This window comes from Protopterus annectens, chromosome 4.part0 (genome assembly GCF_019279795.1).
Source record: "Protopterus annectens isolate FY-2018-M chromosome 4.part0, PAN1.0, whole genome shotgun sequence".
In the NCBI taxonomy this organism is placed as follows: Eukaryota; Metazoa; Chordata; order Ceratodontiformes; family Protopteridae; genus Protopterus; species Protopterus annectens.
The window spans coordinates 16,673,720-16,695,993 of NC_056733.1; the positions used below are offsets into that span (position 1 = coordinate 16,673,720).

Here is a 22,274-nt window from a genome sequence, read left to right on the forward strand (position 1 = left end):
AGGTCTGACATGAAATTGGCAGCTCTGTCAGTCAGTATTTCATTTGGGAAACCTACCCTGCTGAAAATCTCAAAGCATTTGCCACCTTCTCTGCCTCAATGGAGGACAAAGCCACTGCCTCAGGGTATCGTGTAGCATAATCCACTACCACTAGGATATAATTTTTCCCTGTGGAACTTGGGGTACTCAGAGGACCCACAATATACATAGCTACCCTCTGAAATGGCTCCTCAATCACAGGCAAAGTCATCAAATGAGCTCTCACCTTGTCTCCTGCCTTGCCTACGTTTTTGGCACTGCTCACAGGTCCTGCAGTACCCTGTTACATCTTTGGAAATTCCAGGCCAATAGAAGTTCTGCATAATATGCCTCTTTGTATGTTTTATGCCCATACGACCTGCAAAGGGTATATCATGGGCTATGGCTAGAGACACCAGACAGTAGGTTCTAGGCACTACCAACTGCTGTACTCTCTCATCTTTTAGCCCTGTCTCAGGGATCCACTTTCTGTATAGCAACCCTTTGTCCCAGTATACAGATTCCCCCTTTCCTTGAGAATCGGGTGCCTCACTAGCTACCTGCCTCAGGCCTTGCAATGTAGTGTCTGAGAGCTGAGCCTGTCTCAACTCTCTCCTTGCAACCCTTCCCAGCTCCACTTCCACAGGAAGTCTGGCATCCTCTGACAGTGGTGCCTCACTGTCAAGCCTGGGTACTACTCCTCACCTCTACCTTGGCAGTCACTCTGTCCAAGGGAACATCAGTATTCACAAGCAGCCATGGCTCACATTCAGTCTCACTGCTACAGAGTAGCTCCCTCCCTGAAGTAACCACCTTACCAGTCCAGGCTGCAAGTATGTAGTCTGTCTGGGTCTCCCCCAGGCTACCAGACCCACATGCTTGTCTCCTAGCCTGACCACATGTAACTGCAAAAGCACATGGTACTGCCTCATCCAAATCCTTCTCTCTCAGGACATCTGCAGGATGATAGTTTAGTACCCCTGTTGTCTAACGACAACCTACTATTGGCATTTTGTATTTTCCACTTACTGGCTCCCTCACATTTGGTTCCCCCAACCTTGCCTCGTTGGTCACCTGTATGCCACATGGACCCACTGGTTGCATTCAAAATATTTAATCCTAGCTCCTGCACGTGTACCTGGACAAATGGCTTCCCCTGCTACTGGCAGATTCTGTTGTGGCAGTCTGTGCTGCCCACCATGGGTTCCTTTAGACCCATAAGCAGTACTGGGGGTTCCCTTCCTGTGCAGGACTGCCCTGCTTGCCAGGTATAGGTCTCCCTTCTTCCCAGACTAATCTGAAGTAGCACACTGTCTATCAGCTAACCAGATCCTCATGTCTTCAGGCAAAGTACTAAGGGCTTGTTCTCTCACCAAAAGGTCTGCCAGCCCTTCAGATGTGGTGACCTGACATCCACTCACCCACCTATGGAAATAAGTGCTCAATTCAGCAGCATATTCACACACACTTTCATCTGCCTTGTGTCTATACTCACAAAACTTTTCCCCATACGTTTCAGGTGTTAGCTTAAACAGTTCTAAAAGACATTTCTTAACAGCTGTATAATCAAACCATGCAACATCAGACATTTTAGCTAATGCAGTTATGGCTTTACCATGGAGTAAGGTGGTCAGGAACTGTAACCAGAGCACTTGGTCAACTTCATACTGTTTACATACCCTCTCAAACATATGAATGAAACTATCAAAATTATCCCCCTCTTTAAACTGCGGAAGAAATTTTCTGACCTTTTGTGCTTCTGGGGTCCAGTTAGTCCTTTCCACATTACCTCCATGACTCTGGCGAAGAGTCATCATATATTTCTCATGATGCCTCTGCCTCTCCTATTCCTCAGCTTGCAGACATAATGGTTTTTCATTCTCCTCAGCCTGCAAACGTCGCAGTCTCTCATTTGTTTCTAATTCCACATGCCTGGCCTCCAAATCAAGTCTCTTTAGCTCCAGCTGGATTTTTAAGTCCACTGCAGAAAGGCTGAGCTGTCTATTCTCCGAAAGAATTACATCTCCACTGCCAGTCTGATTGTCCTCCTGGTTGCTGTTTTCTGATGCAGCTGTAACCAAGGCTGCAATCAGGTCTGCCTTAGTCAGGTTTCCATGCACCGGTCCCTTAGCCTGGCACATCTCCGCCAGCTGGCTCCTTGTCAGCTTTCCATACTCCTCTGCTGACATGCTGCCTGCTCACCCTGACTAACTAAGCTAACAAAAGTAATAAAACAATTGTGATTTGAACTCTGAGTATTCACTGTGTTGCTGTTTTAGAGTACAAAACACCTTCAAAGCTCACTGTATACAAGCTACAGGATTCATTCTACCCACACCACTACAAGCCAATTAGTATTTGCCAATTAATATCTGATGTGGATATCCCACCACTGCCAAACAATTAATATGCAAGGATATCCCAACCACTGTCACCAATTAATATGCAACACCCGTGCACTGGCCCAGCAATCAAGGAGCCTCAATCCTCACCACTAACACCAGAGAGGGAATCTCATATGGGAGGAAAGGAATAACAAATACACACAGTAAAGTGCAATTTTCCCTTAGAGCACACAGAGATCACAGTCAGCTCGGGCTAGTTGCTCACTTGCTCCCCAGGTCCTCAATAAGACTCCCCACTGGCACAGCTATAGGGTCCAGATCTCAGCTTAGCTGGGCAAGCTAAAATCTCCAGCACCTTCTCTGTCCAACCAGTGCTTCGTGTCACTGCCCAAGTAGCTGACACACACACTGAGATAAGAGGTTATACAACCATACAGACACTTCTGGGGAAGGCTGGCACAGGTTCTCCAGCTGTGCCCCCTTTTACCCAGACTATACGGTAGTAATTACTGCCACCACCCAGCTAATATTTATCAGCTACTCAAAGGCCCTTAAAAGGGTGTCCAATTATTACTGTGCAATATTATCATCCAACTGGTAGTGTAGCCCAGGGCAAAAGCTATAGGAGTGGCTTTGTACAATTTTACCAAAGGCATACAAGTACTCTAAAGAACCTAAATTATCTCTACACAAACCCAGCCACAGTTAAAAGGTTTTAAAATATTTAATAATAAATTAAAACCACAAGACAATACTTTCTACTATACAGTACTAGTCAAAAGTTCAGAGATCACACAGAAATACTTAATAAATCAGTAGTACAGTTCTGACATTACAGAAACACACTTAGTCTAATCTTTTCTAATTCCTAGCTACTTCTAGGAGAAAACAAAGTTCTAACATACTACTTACATAAAGAGAGCATAAGGAAGTGCTGAGTTGGATGTCCAGACAAAAATGCTTAATAATCTCTGGTTATCACTGTTTAAATTGAAACTCCAGTTCTGCTAAACATTACATCATCTTTTACACCTTCCTGGTGTTCCCAAGCTGACAAAAGCACAGTTGTGTACACTTACCATAAATGTAGATGCTCGAGTGCATTCACTGTTGCAGTCATTACATTTGGGTAATCTGCTGGCAGGTTGCCCTCAGTAGGCCTGATTAACAAAGTCTTGAGTCCTGCATCGGTTGCTGTCCCTTCTTCCATGATGTCAGGTCGTCAGGGGTATAAAACATGCAGCCAATGCCATTACATCAGTTTTTCTTGCCCCAGATGTCAGGTACCCCCCAAATGGGGATATATATATATATATATATATATATATATATATATATATATATATATATATATATATATATAAATATATATACATAATCTGTAATTTAAAAACACAAAAAAATATACTCCAAACAAAAGCAAATACACCAAAATGGCCTTTAAGTGTAGTAAAAGAAAGTAGAGGCATAGTAAGAGAAAAAACAAGGGGCTGGAGGGAGGGTAACCAGGACTGCAACAGTGAATATACTTGAACATCTACATTTATGGTAAGTGTACACAAGTGTACTATGTTCTTCATGTTTCACTGTTGCAGTCATTACATTTGGGTAGATTCCCAAAGCTATGGTTGGGAGGATGGATTTATACAGCATTAGGACCAGCTATAAGGCCTTGCAAAACAGCAGTGGCAAAGCCAGCTCTGGATTTAGAGAAAATTGGTAAATGATAATGTTTGGTGAAAGTATGAAACTAACTCCGGGTAGCAGCTTCTAGAATATCCCTGGCAGGAACACCTCTGAAAAAGGCTGTAGAAGTAGATGCCGCCCTGGTGGAATGGGATCTGATCCCCTGGGGGATAGGTTTTCCATGGTGCTTATAGCAGAAACAAATACAATGGCTTATCCATTTGGAAATGGTTGCTTTGAAATAGCCTTTCCCGCTGCCCCTGCCACAAATGCTACCAGCAGTTGTTCAGATTTTCTTTGAGATTTAGTCCTGTTCAAGTAAAATCTAAGTTGTCTGTGTACATCCAATGAATGCAGATTCCGCTCCTCCTTGTTCTGTGGATTGGGAAAGAAAGTTGGCAAATGAATGGTTTAGCCACACTGGATACCACCTTGGGCATGAAGGATGGGTTGGTCCTGAGCGATACCCTGTCTGCATGGAAAATGATGAAAGGCTCCACTGCCATAAGAGCCTGTAATTCAGAAATCCTTCTAGCTGAAGTGATTGCTAAAAGGAAGGCTGTTTTCCAGGAGAGAAATTTTAAGTCTGCAGTAGCAGCTGGAGGGAGAGAGAGTTTCTCCAATACAAACTTAAGGTCCCAGGCAGGGGTTGGAGCTCTCCTTGGTGGTCTTAAGTTTTTGGCCCCTCTGAGATACTGCTTTAGCAGTGGATGAGAGAGGAGGGGAGGTTCTGTGTTGTAACAAGCTGAAATGGCTGAGGCATGGATTTTTATGGAAGAAAAAAAGACAGACTTTTGTGAAACATCTCTGTTAAGTACTGTAAAATCTGAGGTATGTTGGGCACTGCTTTGCTTATCCCTTAAGATTGATTCCAGGCACAGAAACTTTTCAATTTGTCAGCATAAGATTTTCTAGTACTAGGTTTTCTCGCCTTCAACATGAAATCCATCACAGGTTTGCTGAGCGATGACAAGGGTGAATATAGGTGATTAGCCATGCTGCAAGAGTCAAAGTTTGGAGCTGAGGGTGCAGAGTTTGGTTGTTCTGCTGAGACAGTAAAGAAGGCGTTTGAGGCAGGTGCCACAGTGAAATGTGTGACACACTGCGCAGGAGTGGGTACAGTGTTGGCGAGGTCAGTCTGAGGCAATCAAAATAATTTTTGGTTTGTCCTGTTTGACTTTTAGTAGAACTTTGGAGAGCATAAGCAGAGGGGGAAAGGCATAGACCGATAGGTTTTTCCAGCTGAAGGACAGAGCATTCACTTTCCAGGCTTTTTTTTGTGATGAGTTCTTGTGCAAAATTTGTCCAACTGGTAGTTCTGGGGTGAGGCAAAAAGGTCTACATCTGGGCCCCACCATTTACATATCAACATGTTGAAAATCCATGGTTCCAGTTTCCATTCATGTGGGTCCATGAGATTTCTGCTTAGTATGCCTGCCAGAGTATTCAGCTTTCCTGGCAGGAATTGAGCTTGTAGTTGTACTTGAGAGCTCAAGCCCGTGTTCCACAATGCCATGGCTAGTCTGCAGAGGGGGTAGGAATGTGTACCCCCCTGCTTGTTTATGTACCACATAACCGCGGTGTTGTCCGTCTTTATCAGTAATTGTCCTGGATGAAGGTAGTCCTTGAAGGCTGTCAGTGCATTCTGTACAGCTAGCATTTCTTTTTGATTTATATGAAGGTGCATTTGATTTGGGTTCCATTTATCCTGAATTCACTTCCCTGCCAGATGAGCCCCCCCCATGCACAGTCTGATGCATCTGACGTTAGGGTTTGGGTGGCAGGGGATGGTATGAATGGCAGTCCCTTGTTCTGGCGACAGGCCTCTTCCCACCATAGTAACTCTAGGAGCAGGCAAAGTATGACAGGAATCATTGTTTCCAGGCTGTGACAATGTTGACTCCATAAACTTTTTAAGTATCACTGAAGTGTCCTCATTTGCAATCTTGCATATGGAATTAGAAGAATGCAGGACGCCATGAACCCCAAGGCTTGCAGTATTTGCCTTGCAGAAAGCAGGGTTTTTGTGGCCACCTGTTTGAATTAAGTCACCAAATGAATTTGCTTTTCTGGCGTAAGGAAAGCCATCTGGCAGTTGTATTCAAGCTTGCACCCAGGAATGTAAGTTTTTGAGAGGGTACCAGTTGTGATTTCTTTTTGTTTATAGTGTACCCTAGACAAGCTAGAACCCTTTTTACAAATGCCAGCTATTTTAGAAGAATGTCCTTATTTTCTGCCTGAATTAGACAATCGTCCAGGTATGGATATATTTTAATATTTCTTTGCCTGCAAAATGCAATTACTGGAGCCAGGCACTTTGTAAAGACCCTGGGCGCAGGAGATAAGCCAAGGGGCAGTGCAGAGAAAGTACAGTTTTGTACCTACCATAAATGTAGATGTCCGATAGGTATGCATCTGCAGTCCTAACATATGGGTTGTCCTGCCTCAGGCAGCCCTTCGGTCGGCCGGATTCCAAAGTCTGGGTCTGGCCTCGGCTGATGTCGCACTTCACCCGACGTCATAGCTGCTGTTTATTGGGTATAAAGGCATCAGCCGACGCCATTTTCCTCAGTGTTTCTTGCCCCAGATGCCAGGTGCCCTCTAGGAAGGCTCAATTTGGATAAATGCAAATAATTCCAAACAGTAGAGAGCAAACAATATAAAGATATATAAGTATATACATATATACAAACAAATACACCATAATAGATTCCCCCAGCTAGCTAAAAGAAGGGGTAAATACCCTAGGAATACCACAGAGGGGAAGGAGGGTGGGTAATCCTGACTGCAGATGCATACCTATCGGACATCTACATTTATGGTAGGTACAAAACTGTACTATGTCCTTCAAGGATGCATCTGCAGTCATAACATATGGGTAGAATACCATAGCCAAACTGGGGGAGGAGGCACTAAGATAAAGATGGTGTAGTTAAGATCCCTTGCAAAACAGCAGTTGCAAAACCTGCTCAGGATCTAGAATATAAGGGTAGATTATAATGCTTGGCAAATGTATGCATGGAGCTCCAAGTAGCAGCTTCTAAAATGTCTTTGGTAGCCACTCCTCATAGGAAAGCTGTAGTGGTGGCTGTAGCTCTTGTGGAATGAGGTCTGATATTTTCAGGAGTTGTCTTTCCATGAAAAGAGTAGCAAAAACAAATGCAATTTCCTATCCATTTTGAGATTGTCTGTTTTGAAATTGCTTTTCCTTGCATTCCTGTTGCATATGCTACCAGAAGCTGGTCAGTTTTTCTGCTGGTCTTAGTTCTGTCCAGATAGTAGCGTAATTGTCTGTGCACATCCAAGGTATGTAGCATTCTTTCTCCCTTGTTCTGTGGGTTGGGGAAGAAGGTAGGTAAATGAATCGCTTGGTTCAATGATACTCTGGAGACCACTTTTGGCATAAAGGTAGGGTTAGTTCTCAGAGAGACTCTGTCCTGATGGAAGATAAGGAAGGGCTGTACTGCCATTAATGCCTGTAACTCAGATACCCTTCTTGCTGAAGTGATTGCTAGCAGGAAAGCAGTTTTCCAAGACAAGAACTGTAATTCTGCTGTTGCTGCTGGTTCAAAAGGGGGAAGTGTTAACTTTTCCAGCACAAAGTTGAGATCCCATGTAGGTAAAGGTGGTTTCCTTGGAGGTTTTACATTTGTGATTCCTCTCAAGAACTGTCTGAGTAGAGGATGAGAGAAGACAGGAGGATCCATGTTGTATTCTGCTGAAATAGCTGATGCATGAATCTTAATGGAGGAGTAAGACAGGCCATTGTGGAACAGTTCTGCTAAATATTCCAGGATGTGTGCTATGTTTGCCAATGAGACATTTTCTCCCTTTGCTGCACTCCAAATGAGGTATCTTTTCCACTTGGCTGAATAAGTCTTCCTTGTGGAAGGTCTGCGTGCCTCCAGGATAATGTCCTTAACCCTCTGGGATAAGCCTGGGTTATTTTGTTTTATGCAATATTCCAAGCAGTTAGCTGCAGTGTTTTCAAGTTTGGATGTAGGATCTTGTAGTTGTCCTGCGTTAGAAGTAAGGGACATAGAGGTAGAGGCCATGCGTGTGCCCGAGACATGCTTCTCAGTAGCGGGTACCAATGCTGCCTCGGCCAGTCTGGAGCTATCAGGATTACCCTTGGCTGATCCTCTCTGATCTTCAGTAGAACTTTGTACATCAAGGGAAGAGGTGGAAAAGCATATGCTGTCAGGTTTTTCCAGCTGAAAGAGAGGGAGTCCACCCTCCAAGCAAGTGGGTGGTATGCTCTTGTGCAGAATTTCTTCAATTGGTGGTTGTGTGGGGAGGCGAACAGGTCTATCTCTGGTAGTCCCCATTTCTTTGTTATGGTTTTGAAGATATCTGGATGCAGCATCCATTCGTGAGCATCCGTGGTAGTTCTGCTTAAGGTGTCTGCTAGAGAATTTTCTTTTCCTGGTACAAATCTGGCCTGGAGTTGAATGTTGAGATTCAGGGCCACATTCCACAGGTCCATTGCCATCCGGCATAGAGGATATGAATGTGTACCTCCCTGTTTGTTGATGTACCACATGACTGTGGTATTGTCGGTCCTTATCAGCAGATGACCCTGTTGAAGGAGTGGTCTGAATGCCTGGATCGCATGTTTCACTGCCAGCATCTCCTTTAGATTTATGTGTAGATTCAGCTGGTCTTGGGTCCATAGGCCTTGAATACACTTGTCCACCATGTGTGCCCCCCATCCTAGGTCTGAGGCGTCCGTGGTGATGGTCTGGCTTGGATGAGGTTTGTGGAAAGGCAAGCCTCTGTTCATCTGACAGGCCTGAGCCCACCACAGGAATTCTTGCTTCAGGCATGGAATTATTGGAATCTGGGCTTCTAGACTGTGCTTGTGCTGAGACCATACATTCCTTAGGTACCATTGTAGCTTTCTCATATGCAGCCTAGCATGTGGAACCAATATTATGCATGATGCCATGTAGCCCAGGGCTTGCAGGACTTTCCTTGCAGTAAGCCGAGTTTGTGTTGTTAATGTCATGAAGTAGGCTGGTAGTTGTTTTTGTTTTTCTTCTGTGAGAAAAGCCATCTCAGTTGATGTATCCAGTTCTGCACCCAAGAATGTTATCCTTTGGGATGGTACTAGTCTTGACTTTTGTATGTTGACTGTGTATCCCAAGGCTTGCAACAGTTGTAAGACATTTTCCAAATCTTTTGTCAATTTTGCCTTGTTGTCCGCTTGTATCAGGCAGTCGTCCAGGTATGGGTAAATTTGAATTCCCTGTAGCCTGCAATGAGCAATTACTGATGCCAGGCATTTCGTGAATACTCTGGGCACAGTAGATAAGCCAAAAGGCAATGCTGAGAATTGATAATGCTCTGATCCTGCAAGAAATCTGAGGTGTCTTCTGCAATCTGGTCATATAGGGACATGCAGGTATGCCTCCTTGAGATCTAGAGCCACCAGCCAAGACTCCTTGCCCAGCATGGGAAGAAGCTGCTGGAGGGTCAGCATTTTGAATTTTGGAACAATGAGGTATGTGTTCAGTGCGGGCAAGTCTAGAATAGGTCTCCATAGATTTTCTTTTCTTGGTACAAGGAAAAGCCTTGAGTAAAATCCTTGGCCTTGTTCCATAGGTGGTACCTCTTCTATAGCTCTCATCCTTAGTAAGTTGTTGACTTGTCTTAGAGCGTCTGTTTTTTGGCTTGGTGGTAGGTCTGGCATTCCTCGCTTTTTTGGTAGAGTGTGGAAGTGAAACCTGTAGCCCTTGTCTATTGTTTGTAAAGTCCATTTGTCTCCTGTAATGTAATGCCAGTTGTCAGAGAATAAGGCTAGCTTTCCGCCCAAGGGTGCTTCCAGTTGTTCCTTGGTAGGCGGAACTAGAGCCAAGTCATTGTGTCTGCCTGCCCTGTGGAAGTGGTTGTAGTGGAATCTGTGGCAGTACTTCTCTGGTTGGTAGGTTGCCACTGACGTCCCCTGTAGGCACCCCTAGATTGACCTCTGCCTCTGGGCCGTCTATTTCTGCCTCTCTGCGCTCTGGAGTTGTCTAGAAAGGACCAATTCTTCGAAGGCCAATTTCTGCTAAACCTCGGAGGTTGGACCTGTAAGAAATCCTTGACTGTTTGGACAGATTTTGCTTTTTCTTCCACCTTCTTTAGAACCTCCTGTGCAGGGGAGCCAAACAAACTTTGTTTCTTCATGGGAGCATCTAGGAGTTTTGACTTAACATGGTCTGGTAAGGATTGTTCCTTTAACCAGGCATGCCTTCGAATCACTGTTCCAGTCATAGCTGCTCTAAAGGAAGCCTCCAGTGCATCATAGCCACATTTTAAGAAATGGTTACTAACCTGCTGAGAGTTATGTAACAAATCCTGAAGGGACTTGCGGTCTAAAGGTTCAGGAGAAGACAGTTTTTTGTTTATCTGTTCTAACAAAAATTCCTGGTACTGAATCATGTGGAATTGACAGTTCAAGGCCCTGGGCGAAAGAGTAGCAGAAGTATAAACCTTTTTACCCCATCTCTCTAATGCTCTAGATTCCCCCTCAGAGGGAAGAGGGATTTGGCAGAAGCAGCTGCCACACCTTTAGGGCCCTGTGAAATGGTTTCAGGGTCTGCAACAGGAGCCTTATACAAATGGTAATGTGTGTCCGGGACCCTGTAATATCTGTCTGGCTTGGCAGGGGCCGGAGGAAGAGAATCAGGAGCAGTACAGACATCATTATATGCATCATCAACAACTGTTAGTACTGGCGGAATGGCTAAAGGCCTATGCTGTGGTAAGTGTAAAAAGGTCCTTAGCCTTTTCCTTGAATCTGAAAAATCCTGGCCCTGCCATTGGAAGTGTTCCCTCATAGCATGCAAGGTTTCCCCAAAGGAAAATTCTTCAGGAGGAGAAGCAGAAGGAATGGAGTCTTCTGCATCAGAATCCTCATAAGGAGAATATGGGCCTTCGTGAGGGTCTGAATTGTCTGAGTCATCCAAGGAATAATCTGTGGAGACAGGTTCGGGGGGGTCAGTCCTAGGCCTCTTCTCTGGAGGGGGCTGAGAGGCCCTGTCTGGGTGAGGTTGGGATCCCCTGATCAAAGAAATGAGATCCTCAGCCAGGCTGAGCATTTGGGAACTAGAGGTAGGCCTATGTGAAGGAGTTTTTGCAGGTAAGGCCTTAGAAGATTTAGCTGCTTTAGCCCTGGCAAAAGCCTTGATAGACATAGAAGCAGGGGGTCTAGCAGCCCCATGTGCAGGGGGAGATATGTCTAAAGGAATAGTGTCTGACAAATCCTGGGCACCTGCTTCTGTAGCAGTAAATTCAGTAGCAGATTCAGCCATGCTTTGTGAGGCCTCGACTATCGGAGGCATGCTTTCGGCCGAAGGAAGAACCGGGGACTCTGTTTCAGCCGAAACCGAGACACTCGCGGTTGGCCTAATCGTGGTTTCAGCCGAAACCGCGGACCGCGAGTGCCGGTCCTTTTCCTTGCGTTTTTTAGCTAATTGCGTAGTCGGAGTCTCCAACAGCATTTTGTATGCAAAAGCGGGACCAAAAAACTCCTCTGCAAACTCCGACCGACGTGTAAGTGTCCGTCGGTTGAAGGAAGCACAGGCTAGACAAGCTGATACGTCGTGGTCTGGGCCTAAGCAAGGAAGGCAGTAAGAGTGGAAATCCTTATGAGGTATTTGTTTCCCACAAGTTAAACAATTATTTACTTTGTCTGACATCGGCTGAGGCAAGAAAGAGTCCCCAACGGGTACTTAGCTTTTTAGAAGTCTTCGGTAGTAGAAATCTCTGGATCTGACCGACCGGCACTTGCGAACAGCTTCTGCTTCGGGCACCGCGCGGCAAGAAAGACTGGGGAAAATGGCGTCGGCTGATGCCTTTATACCCAATAAACAGCAGCTATGACGTCGGGTGAAGTGCGACATCAGCCGAGGCCAGACCCAGACTTTGGAATCCGGCCGACCGAAGGGCTGCCTGAGGCAGGACAACCCATATGTTAGGACTGCAGATGCATCCTTGAAGGACATCTGGTAATGCAAGTAGCCTGCTTTGAAGCGGAGGTATCTTTTGCAAGATTCCCTGATTGGGATATGCAAGTAAGCCTCTTTTAAATCTAGAGTTGCCAACCAGGCATCTTTGCCTAGCATAGGAAGTAGCTGGAGAAGAGTCAACATCTTGAATTTTGGAATATCCAGAAAGGTGATGGGTCCAGAATTGGATGCCATGATTTGTCTTTTCTGGGTACCAGGAAAAGTCTGGAATAGAAACCTTGTCCCTTTTCCTCTTCTGGTACTAGCTGAATAGCCCCCACGTTCAAGAGGGAAAGTACTTGTTTCTGGGCCTCTGTCCACTGATTTGGGGGCAGGTCTAGCCATCCGTTTGGAGTTGGTAACGTGTGGAAATTAAATCTTTATCCCTGGGATATTTAAAACCCATTTGTCCTGGGTTATAAGTTGCCAGTTTTTTGCATGAAGAGTCGGTTTTCCCTCCAAAGGGGCGGCTAAGTGCTTGGTAATTCTAGAGGAAAGTCATTGAGACTGCTTACCATAGGGAGGTGTCTTGTTTCCAGATTTGGAAGAGGAGGCACCCCCATTGCTTAGTTCTGAAAGTCCCTTGGGACTGAAACCTGGTGCCATTGGAATGTCTGGGTTTGACTTGAGTGGCTCTCAAAGGAACTGGAAAGGACCAGTTCTTAGTAGGCCAGTGCCTACTAAATTTTGGAGGTTGCACCTGTAAGAAATATTTCACAGTTTGCATAGATTTAGCTTTATCTTCCATCTTTTTTAGGACTTCTTCAGCCTTATTACCAAAGAGACGGTCCTGTTGCAAAGCAGCATCCAACAATTTTGCTTTAACATGATCAGGCAGAGATTGCTCTTTGAGCCAAACATGCCTTCTCAGCACAGATACAGTTACAGCAGCCCTGCAAGAGGCCTCCAAAGAATCAAAACCACATTGCAAAGTATGTTTTCCAACTTGTTCATCTGAATGCAATTGATCCTGTAAACCTTTATTTTCCACAGTCAGAAATCAACATAATTTTCTGTTTATGCAGTCCAACAATATGCTGCTGATATTTTAGCATATGAAATTTACTGTTTAAAGCCCTGATTGCCAAGGTTGCAGAAGTGTAGACATTCTTACCTCATCTATCCAGCGTCCTGGAATCTCTATCAGAAGGGGTAGGATTTTTAGCAGTAAAAGTCTTAATGCCCTTGGGGCCCTGAGAAATGGTTTCAGGATCCGCAACAGGATTTTTGAAAAGGAATTTGTGGGAGTCAGGAACCCTGTAGTATCTGTCTGGCTTACAAGGAGCCGGAGGCAGAGAATTAGGAGCCATACTAGATTCTGAAAACAGATCATCAACAATGTCTAGAACAGGAGGTATAGCCAAACGCCTATGCTGAGGAAGAAGAAGAAAATTCCTAAGCCTCTTTTTAGATTCAGAAAAATCCTGACTTTCCCAGTGGAAATGTTCCCTTAAGGTATGTAAAGTTTCCCCAAAAGAAAAATCCTCAGGGGGAGAAGCAGAAGGAATGGAATCCTCTGCATCAGAGTCCTCATAAGTAGGTACAGACAAATCCTGTTCATTAGAAGAGTCAGAAGAAATAGAATCATGTTCAGAAGATTCATAGTCAATTTCTGCCCTAGGCCTCTTTGAAGGGTGAGGGCTGGCTACTCCTGATTAGAGTAATTAAATCTTCAGCCATTTTGATAATTTGTTTTTTAAGCATAGGGGGCCTGCACATGTGGCCTGGGCGTCGGTTTTTTAGACAGAGTTTGAGATTTTGGCCTACATATTGAAGATGGTGTTGGTTTAATATACAAATCTGTAGGCCTGAATACACCCTCAGAAGCCAGTGCCTGCACAGCGGCTCTGGACCCATCCAAGGTAGAGATAGCCACGGGTTCCATAATTGAAGCATCTCGCGGCATACCAGACTCCAAATGGGTTTCAGTAGAGGCATGCGAATCAGAAGTAGCGGGTATAAGGGGCTGCGAAAGCGTCTCACTGAGTACCGGTGAACTGGTTTAGGAGAAGCGTCGTTGGCAGTTTTGGACCTCAATGGCCTGTCTCTGTCTTTTTCTTTGCGGTTTTTTAGGTATTCCAGTAGTCAGATTGCTAACAGACGTCATTTCTGGATAATTAAACCGTGATCCAAAATATTTAGAAGCAGAAATGTACCGACGACGGATAGTGCGGTGATTGAAGCACAGAACAGACAGCAAGGTACGTCTTGGTCAGGGCCTAGGCAAGGAATACAGTAGAAATGAAAATCCTTATGAGGTATTTGCTTCCCACAAGTAATACAATTATTAACTTTTACTGACATCGGTAAGGAGCAGGAAAAAAGTTTCCCCAATGGGGTACTTAGCTTTTTAGTTTAAGACTTCAGTTGTGAAACTCGAAAATGAAAATTTCAGGAGTCGGCCGACCGGCACTTGCGAACTGCTTTTTCTCCGGGCAACGCATGGCAAGAAAGACTGATGTAATGGCGTCAGCTGCATGTTTTATACGCCTGACGACCTGACATCATGGAAGAAGGGACAGCAACCAATGCAGGACCCAAGACATGGTTAATCAGGCCGACTGAGGGTAACCTGGCAGCAGATTACCCAAATCTAATGACTGCAACAGTGAACCACGAGGAACATCTGCATTTACATTCTTTTACACTTAAAGGACATTCCACATGTAAATTCTGGTCATTAATGTTAGCATTAAAACAATAGGCAGGAAGCCTTCATCTAGCCAGACTGGAGCCGACTTGTAAAACATCAAAGACAGTGATGAAATAATTTTAATTTCAAGGGACCAACAAGAAATGCTTGACTTGGCTTTCTTTACAGCAGGTGGCAATGTTGTCACATTGTTTTAAGTTCAACATTCATATTTACAAATGATAGAATTATCTGCACAATTCTGTCTGGCTAGGCTGGCAGCTTTCACCCATCTCTACCAGTCTTCACAGCGACCTGTAAACGTACAGGAAGAAGGAGTTAGCAGAGAGACCAGGAGTTCCCATGGCGAAAAAGGGAAAAGAGAGTCAAAGCGTTTTTTTGTCTCCAAGCAGTTCCAGGCATCTGCAAGAAAAAAGGGGAACACAAACAGATCATTGGGAGGATTCCGGTCCAGTGAGAAGGGAAATACCACTGCAGCAGAATTGGAACAGTTGCAGCAGTTTAACAACAATGCAGGTAGTAGAACCTGCATGCCAATTAAGTGTTTAACCTTTGTTTCGCAAGGACAAAAGACACTAGTGGTGACTGACATTCAGCATATGCCTATGTTATTTAAAATTTATAATTTGTCGAAGAGAGTTTTTTCAGGGGCAGAAATTGACTTATTGAAAAAAGGTTTTAATTTTTTGCCCTCTAGAAGGGTGGACATTGCGGATACCATTATAGACTTGGAAGCATACACATGCAAATTGAATTTGAAGCTTGTTATGGGAAATCAAGAAGGTAAATCAAAAGGTGATTTTATTGTACCTAGTGTGCTTAATCCACCCTTACACTCAATGATTAAAGCTTTTGAAGACTTGTGTGAGGTGGAAATTAGGGAATTGTTGAGTAAAAAAAAATAAAAGAAAGTTTTTTGATATGACTGTCTAAGCAAGCAATTTTTAACTCCATTAATCAAGACTGTTCTATTAGAGTCATGCGTGCAGACAAGGGGGGTTCTACGGTCATGGTGAATATAGAGGTTTATATCAAGGGCATGTATGCTTTATTAGCAGATGAATCTGCATACCAACCTGTATCCAAGGCAGATGTTTTTAGGGCATATAAAAGAATAGATGGATGGCTTCAAGATGCTTTTGTAGCAGGAATGATTTCTCAAAGGTTTACCTTTAAAACCTCGAATCACACTTGTGCGAGTAGTCATATCCTTGCATCGTAAAAGTGAAACTGTAAAAAGCAATAGTTTCTAATGTTCGAAAAGCAGCAAATCGAACAGCTGATCGCTGTTTTTCGAACATGAATGTCGACAACAAAAGTATATGCTGCGCCCCCCACACCCCTCTTCTTTGTTATTCTAATTCCGAGATCGCACTACAGCGGGGAATGGAACCAACTCCCCACTATAGTGCGCTCTGCCCCTAAATGTCGAATGTGCAATGAGTGTCTCTCACTGTGCATTCGCTCATTGCACATTCGAACCTTCTTCCATTCGAAGTTTTCAAAACTTGAAAACTGTCTTTCGAACATTTGATGGTCGCTCTGTGTGCAATACGTACATGTAAAGGTAAACCTTCTCTAACGATAGATTTTTTTTTACAGTTGACAAGCCCAAGATAAGAAATCTTTTTGGCATCCCAAAGATACATAAAGATGAGCATTCTACACCTTGTAGGCCCATTGTTTCTTCACCAGTATCCAAGTTAGAGCCATGTTCAAAATTTATTAACAGGACTTTGCTTAAGTTAGTACAAAAGACAGATTATTTTATTAGGAACTCTCTTGATTTTTTGAATAAAATCAAGACTATTACAGTGGAAACAGAAGATTTACTGGTTACAGTGGATGTGGCATCTTTATACACATGTATTCCCCATGAGGTAGGTTTAGAGTGGGTGGGATATATGTTGACACATAGTGGTGAGTATGACTTAGAAGAATGTAAGTTCATGTTGGAATGTATTGACAACATTCTTTCGTATAATTTTTTTGAATTTGGTAAGTATTTTTTACAAATTAAGAGTTTAGCGATGGGTGCAAGAATGGCCCCCAATTATGCAAATTTGGTCATGGCGTATTGGGAGACAAACATTATGTCTAAGTTTGTCAATAGGGAAAAGATGGTCACTTATTACCGTTTTATAGATTACCTCTTTTTTTGTATGGAGGGAAATGAGTCTGAATTGGCCACATTTTTAGAAGACATATAAACAACAGTACTTCTTTTTTGCGATTCACTGGGGGTTGGGACACCTCAAAAGTTTGTTTTGTAGATACAGAAGTGTTAAAGGAGGAAGGCAAGGAAGTTTAAGGTTTGGTTATCAGTTATAAGAACATGGCCAGCAATGGATTATTACATTACTCCAGTATGCATCCCACTTATGTAAAGTTGTTGTTTGTCTTTCGGCTTTTCCCGATAAGGGGTCACCACAGCGGAACTCCGGTCCGCTAATGATTGGCAGTAGATTTTTACGAAACGCCGAGGTGCCAGCTCGATGCCCAACCTTCAACGAAGGCACGCTCATTTACGTACACATGCCTTTCGAACGCTACCCAACTGTGGGGAGGACATGCAGACTCCACACAGAAGGCACTCCCAAGCCCAGCCGAGAATCGAACGGGAGAACCTCTTGCTGTGAGGTAACAACGCTACCACAGTACCACCGTGGCATCATCCCACTTATGTAAAGTGCAACATCATAAAATGGCAATTAGTAAGATTAAACAGGTTGACAAGTGACGAGACAAAGTTAGATTTTTTGGTGGAAGAACTGCACTGTTGGTTTAAAAACAGAGGATATCCCCTGAAATTGTGAATGAGGTGTTACAAAGTAATTATAGTTTTGAAACCATGGGAGACAACATTCAAGGTGACAAAGACTGGGTTACCTCCATGTTGTTAACTTTCACTGTTGACAGTAAAGAAATTAAGGATATAATATCGAATAATTGGAGAATTGTAATGTCCAACAGTAAGTTAAAGGCGTTAGTGGGAAAGGTCTCTCTTTTTGTTAACAAAAGAGCAAAGACTTTTAAGGAAATGTTAGAAAGTAGACACAATAAGGGGGTCAAAAAAGGTGGAGGCATGTTTAAGTGCAAAAGCTGTAACTTTTGTAAATACATTTCAGAAGGACCATTTTTTGAGGTTTGTACTCAGCAAAGGGTTTGGCAGGTTCCTGGGATGTTTAATTGTAAATCCACCTATGTAGTGTATATGGCCAAATGTTCAGTCTATCCTTCATTCTATATAGGAAAGACTAACAGACAACTGAGAAATAGGATTTATGAGCATTATTATGCTATGAAAAAGAATAAATTTGGACAATGCCCTTTATAATCACACTCTCTCCTGTGTGGGTAATAAGAATGGAGTTAAATTCTACTTTGGAGTTATTGACCATGTTCTTCAGAATTTTAATGGGGGGTAGAGATAGGGAACTTGACTTTAGGGAGTTTAAATGGCAAATTTTATTGATGCATGTAGGGCACCAAGGCTTGAACAATGGAGTTAATTACAAGGCAGTTTTAAGAAGAAAGGCATATTACAACAAATGCACATAGGTTTTTATGTATGTACTTCACAGCAAGAGGTTCTCCTGTTCGATTCTCGGCTTGGCTTGGGAGTGCCTTCTGTGTGGAGTCTGCATGTCCTCCCTGTGGTTGGGTAACGTTTGAAAGACATGTGTGCGTAAATGGGCGTGCCTTCGCTGAAGGTTGGCCGTCGAGCTGGCACCTCGGCGTTTTGTAAAAATCTACTGCCAATCATTAGCGGACCGGAGTTCCACTGTGGCGACCCCTTACCGGGAAAAAGCCGAAAGACAAACAACAACAACACACACATATATATGTTTTTAAAGCTTCATTCAAGAAATGTGTTGTTCTAAGTGGATTTTTTTCATTACAGTTTTTTTATGTTATGCTTTTTATTAATTAATTGAATGTAATGTGATTGGTAGCTTTTTGTATATAAGGGGAGCATCAATTTAGTTTGTTCTGAAGAAGGCCAGAGTTGTTGGCCGAAAGCGCTTAACCAGTGGCATTAAAATTTTCAAGAGAGGATTTTTGGACTCCACTTTTTTTGTGTTTTAGTTTAATTTGTGTTGTGTCTGCACAATTTGAAACATCTAGTGCAGTTTTTTTTCCTAAAGAAGTCTACATCTCTAATTATTGTCATTCTTTATTAAATGTAATTCACCACCTTTTCTCCAAATGTCCCCAAGTTTTTGGAGGGGATTCAGAGGGATAGAGCTAAAATTTGAATCAAAGTCAGGGACATTTGATAGGTATGACTGATGCTCCCAGTCATAAGGAATGTTAAGTTTATGGCAGCCCAAGATAATAATACACAAGAAAGAAATACTGAAAATAGCCCCCCCCCAAAAAAAAAAAAAAAAACACTTTATGACATGAGAACAATTTCCTTCTTTAGTCCCGTCACACACCTCTTGACTGTACAGATTTTTGCAGAACGTCCAGATTTTTCCTCATATTTTTGGTCTATTCTTTGATTTAAAGAAAGTCACTAAATAATGACATGGATTTAAATTTCAGACTTTATATCCTTCAGAAAATACATGTTAATACAAATCCTGTTATTCTAGCAACTTTCTATGTTTAGAAGAGTAATATTTAAAATGTGTCACTATTTTTGGGCTTTTGTCCATGCATTTTGTCAGGCTTTGTCAGGATTTCTTGCACTAAAAGGTTAAAAAATTACCTTATCAGGACTCATAACTGTTTAGCCAGTGTTCAAATGTTCACTGTACTACAGGGTTAGAATAACTTTTACATAAGCTGCCCTGTCTGTCTGCCAGTCTCTTTAAACACAACTTATAATGATATTCACAAAATCACCAGCTGCCCTGCAAGGAAACTATACTGCTCTAATGAGGGGAAAAAACAGAAAAAGTTATTCGTAGGGATTCTACAGACAGCATATACAAGTTTACATAGACTAAGGGACTACTGTTTTAAAAATGCAAAAAAGCATTATTAAGGAAAAATATATTTTGTTTTAATGTTATTAGTGATTAACAAAATACAACATTAAAATAACATTTTGTATAATTCTGAGCAATGATTTATATATACGACAGCAACTGCATCAACTAAATGCAGAGCTGTGACTCAGATGGAAACTATCTGTGCTCCCAGTGAGAACTAAAGATGTTTAAAGTAGTATGAGAGAACAAGATGGCTGCCGTCCTGTAAGCAGTGTAACTCTATAGCTCTGCTACTTTCAAAAATACAAGTCACATTCAATGGGAAAGAGGTTAATATAGCATTCAATAACTTTACAGAAACATTAAGGATCCTACCTGATCTAAATACCTGCGTCCGGTTTGGATTGCTGAGGAGCCTGTTTGAAGGATTGAATCTGATTTTCTTTTCTTTTGCCTCCTGCCTCATTGCTGGCTGCAGTGCATGTGGTCTGGATCTCTGGGGCCTATTCTCAACTGAAAATAAAAGAGACAAAAGGGAAATCTAGATATGCCTCAGGAACTTGACTCCATGGAAACTCAAATTACTAAAGCGAAATTCTCTGTTATAGCATCGCCAGAGAAGGAGGTAACTTCTAAAAGAGCTAGAACTGCTAAGCAACAGGATAACTCAAAACCACCATCAAAAGTGAAAACTTGACCCTACTAGCATGGAGGAATTAAAGTTAGCTCTGCAACCTATTCAAACAGCAATCCAAAGCTTCTCACACCAGCTTAAAACATTCAGTGAATCCATAGACAGAATACTAACAAGAATTGATAAAACAGAAGCTAAGGTGTTTGACAATGAGTTAAAAATTGAACAACTACAGAAAGAATAAAAAAATAATGCTACAAATATTATGGACATCCAGCAGAAATTATTGGACCTTGAAGCCAGATCCAGGCGTAATAATCTCATTTTAAGAGGAATCCCGAAGCATATAGATCAACTTGCATTACTGGAGAACATATCTGCAATTTTTGCATTATTTCTGGACAAAGCACCTCTCTCAGACCAAATAATAATTGAACGTGCTCACAGAGCTCTAAGACCATCTTTTGACAAATCCAAGCCGAGACCTATATATGTGAAAATACTCAACTATCAACATGTAAACAAATTACTAATAGCAGCTAGAAACAAGAAATACATAGAGTGGAACGGCTCAAAAATATCTCTCTCATCTGATCTTCCTGTTCCAATTAAAATGGAGAGATAAAAACTAGCCCCTTTTTGTGCTTACTTAATTACGAGACAAATCAGATTTCAAATGAGATACCCCAACACTCTTATTTTCTTTCACCAAGGATCCAAACTCAAGGAAGCATCTGCAATTTTTCTTCAAGCATTTAAAGAATGTCCTGATTCACCAGTGCAAAATCAGTAACCGTTTTATAGCATGTGGCGATACCTGATCGCTAAATGCTAAAAGTTTATTCTGCCCTGTTTTTACTCACCTTAAAGTTGTTCAGATCTAGAAACACCTCAGCGCCTAAGGCCGATACACAGCCTTGCTCCCTCGTGGCACCCATAGGAATGCACGCAAAATCCTGTCTGCCATGTTGCTTTTTACATAGAGGAACTTTGACCCTCCTATTTCCCATGAGCAGAGGGATGTCTTAAAGTGGTAAGTCTCTCCTGTCTCCCACCGGCGAAGTACTGGCTTTTTTTGTTTGCGCTCTGAAACGCCATGTCTTCTAGGATCTCTGAGTTATACCTAAGCAATCAGGGGAGTCTGCCATCCTAATTCAATCAGGATCTGGTCAACAAACAGATATAAACTACATAACCTAGAGAGTTAGAAGGGCTCTTCATTTACAGGTAACATTAGATGAGCGTGTTTTAACACACGGTTATCAGAAAGAGACTGCTTCGTTTAGTTTCAGTAACTTAAGCGATTGGCTCAACGAGCGCTGCTGCAACCTGTTTTGTGATTCCTCTTACACCAATTGAATCAGTAACCAAACACACGCTGTTATTGTTATATTATGAGAACTACTTTTTTTTTTTTTTACTCACTCTGTCTTTAACTGAAGTCGCTGGGGTAATTGCAGTCAGCTGATCTTACAGCCGTACTCAGTGGAATTTGTATTGATCAGTGGAGAGAGAGCACAGTTCAATGTTTTCCCACAGTAACAAATGTGATCGTTTGTCTGGCTGGAAGAGTGACTTGTCGCAAACAGATATACTGCTGTTTATTTCAGCTTAAGCAAGTGTTTTATTTGTTCAGCTGAGTTGTTTGAGTTAGATGTTTCAACATTTTTAAAAGCATTTTGTAATACTGGATGAATCTCAAACCTCAGCGCAGGTTTTAAAACTCACATTCTGTTCTTTATGGGAGCTTGTATTTCATAATGAAGTATAACTTGTGTAATGGGTTCAAACTGGATCAATTCAAACTTATTTTACAAGCTTATTTTGTCCATTTTATGTGAACTGCCTAATTATACAGAGTCAATATAGGTACTTTATAAACCAATTTTTGGGTCAGCTCTGAAGGTTTGCCTTTAGCAGACCATCACATACCGTGGTATGAAATGCACAATAAATATCTAATGGTTTAAGCGAAGTTACAGCTATTTTAACTATAACATAACC

At 42.5% G+C, this 22,274-nt stretch overlaps 1 protein-coding gene across 3 annotated transcripts in view; it reads right to left on the reverse strand.

Annotated features, from left to right (window-relative positions):
* TEX2 (testis expressed 2) overlaps positions 1–22,274 on the reverse strand; it is a 1,745,284-nt gene that overhangs the window by 1,193,849 nt on the left and 529,161 nt on the right. For 2 of the 3 annotated variants that reach the window (XM_044068056.1, XM_044068054.1), the window contains exon 3: positions 20,012–20,149. The exons of the other annotated variant lie outside the window; for it this stretch is intronic. The gene's annotated coding sequence lies outside the window, so the exon portion shown is untranslated. The remainder of the gene's footprint in view (positions 1–20,011; positions 20,150–22,274) is intronic. 3 annotated transcript variants of the gene reach the window in all.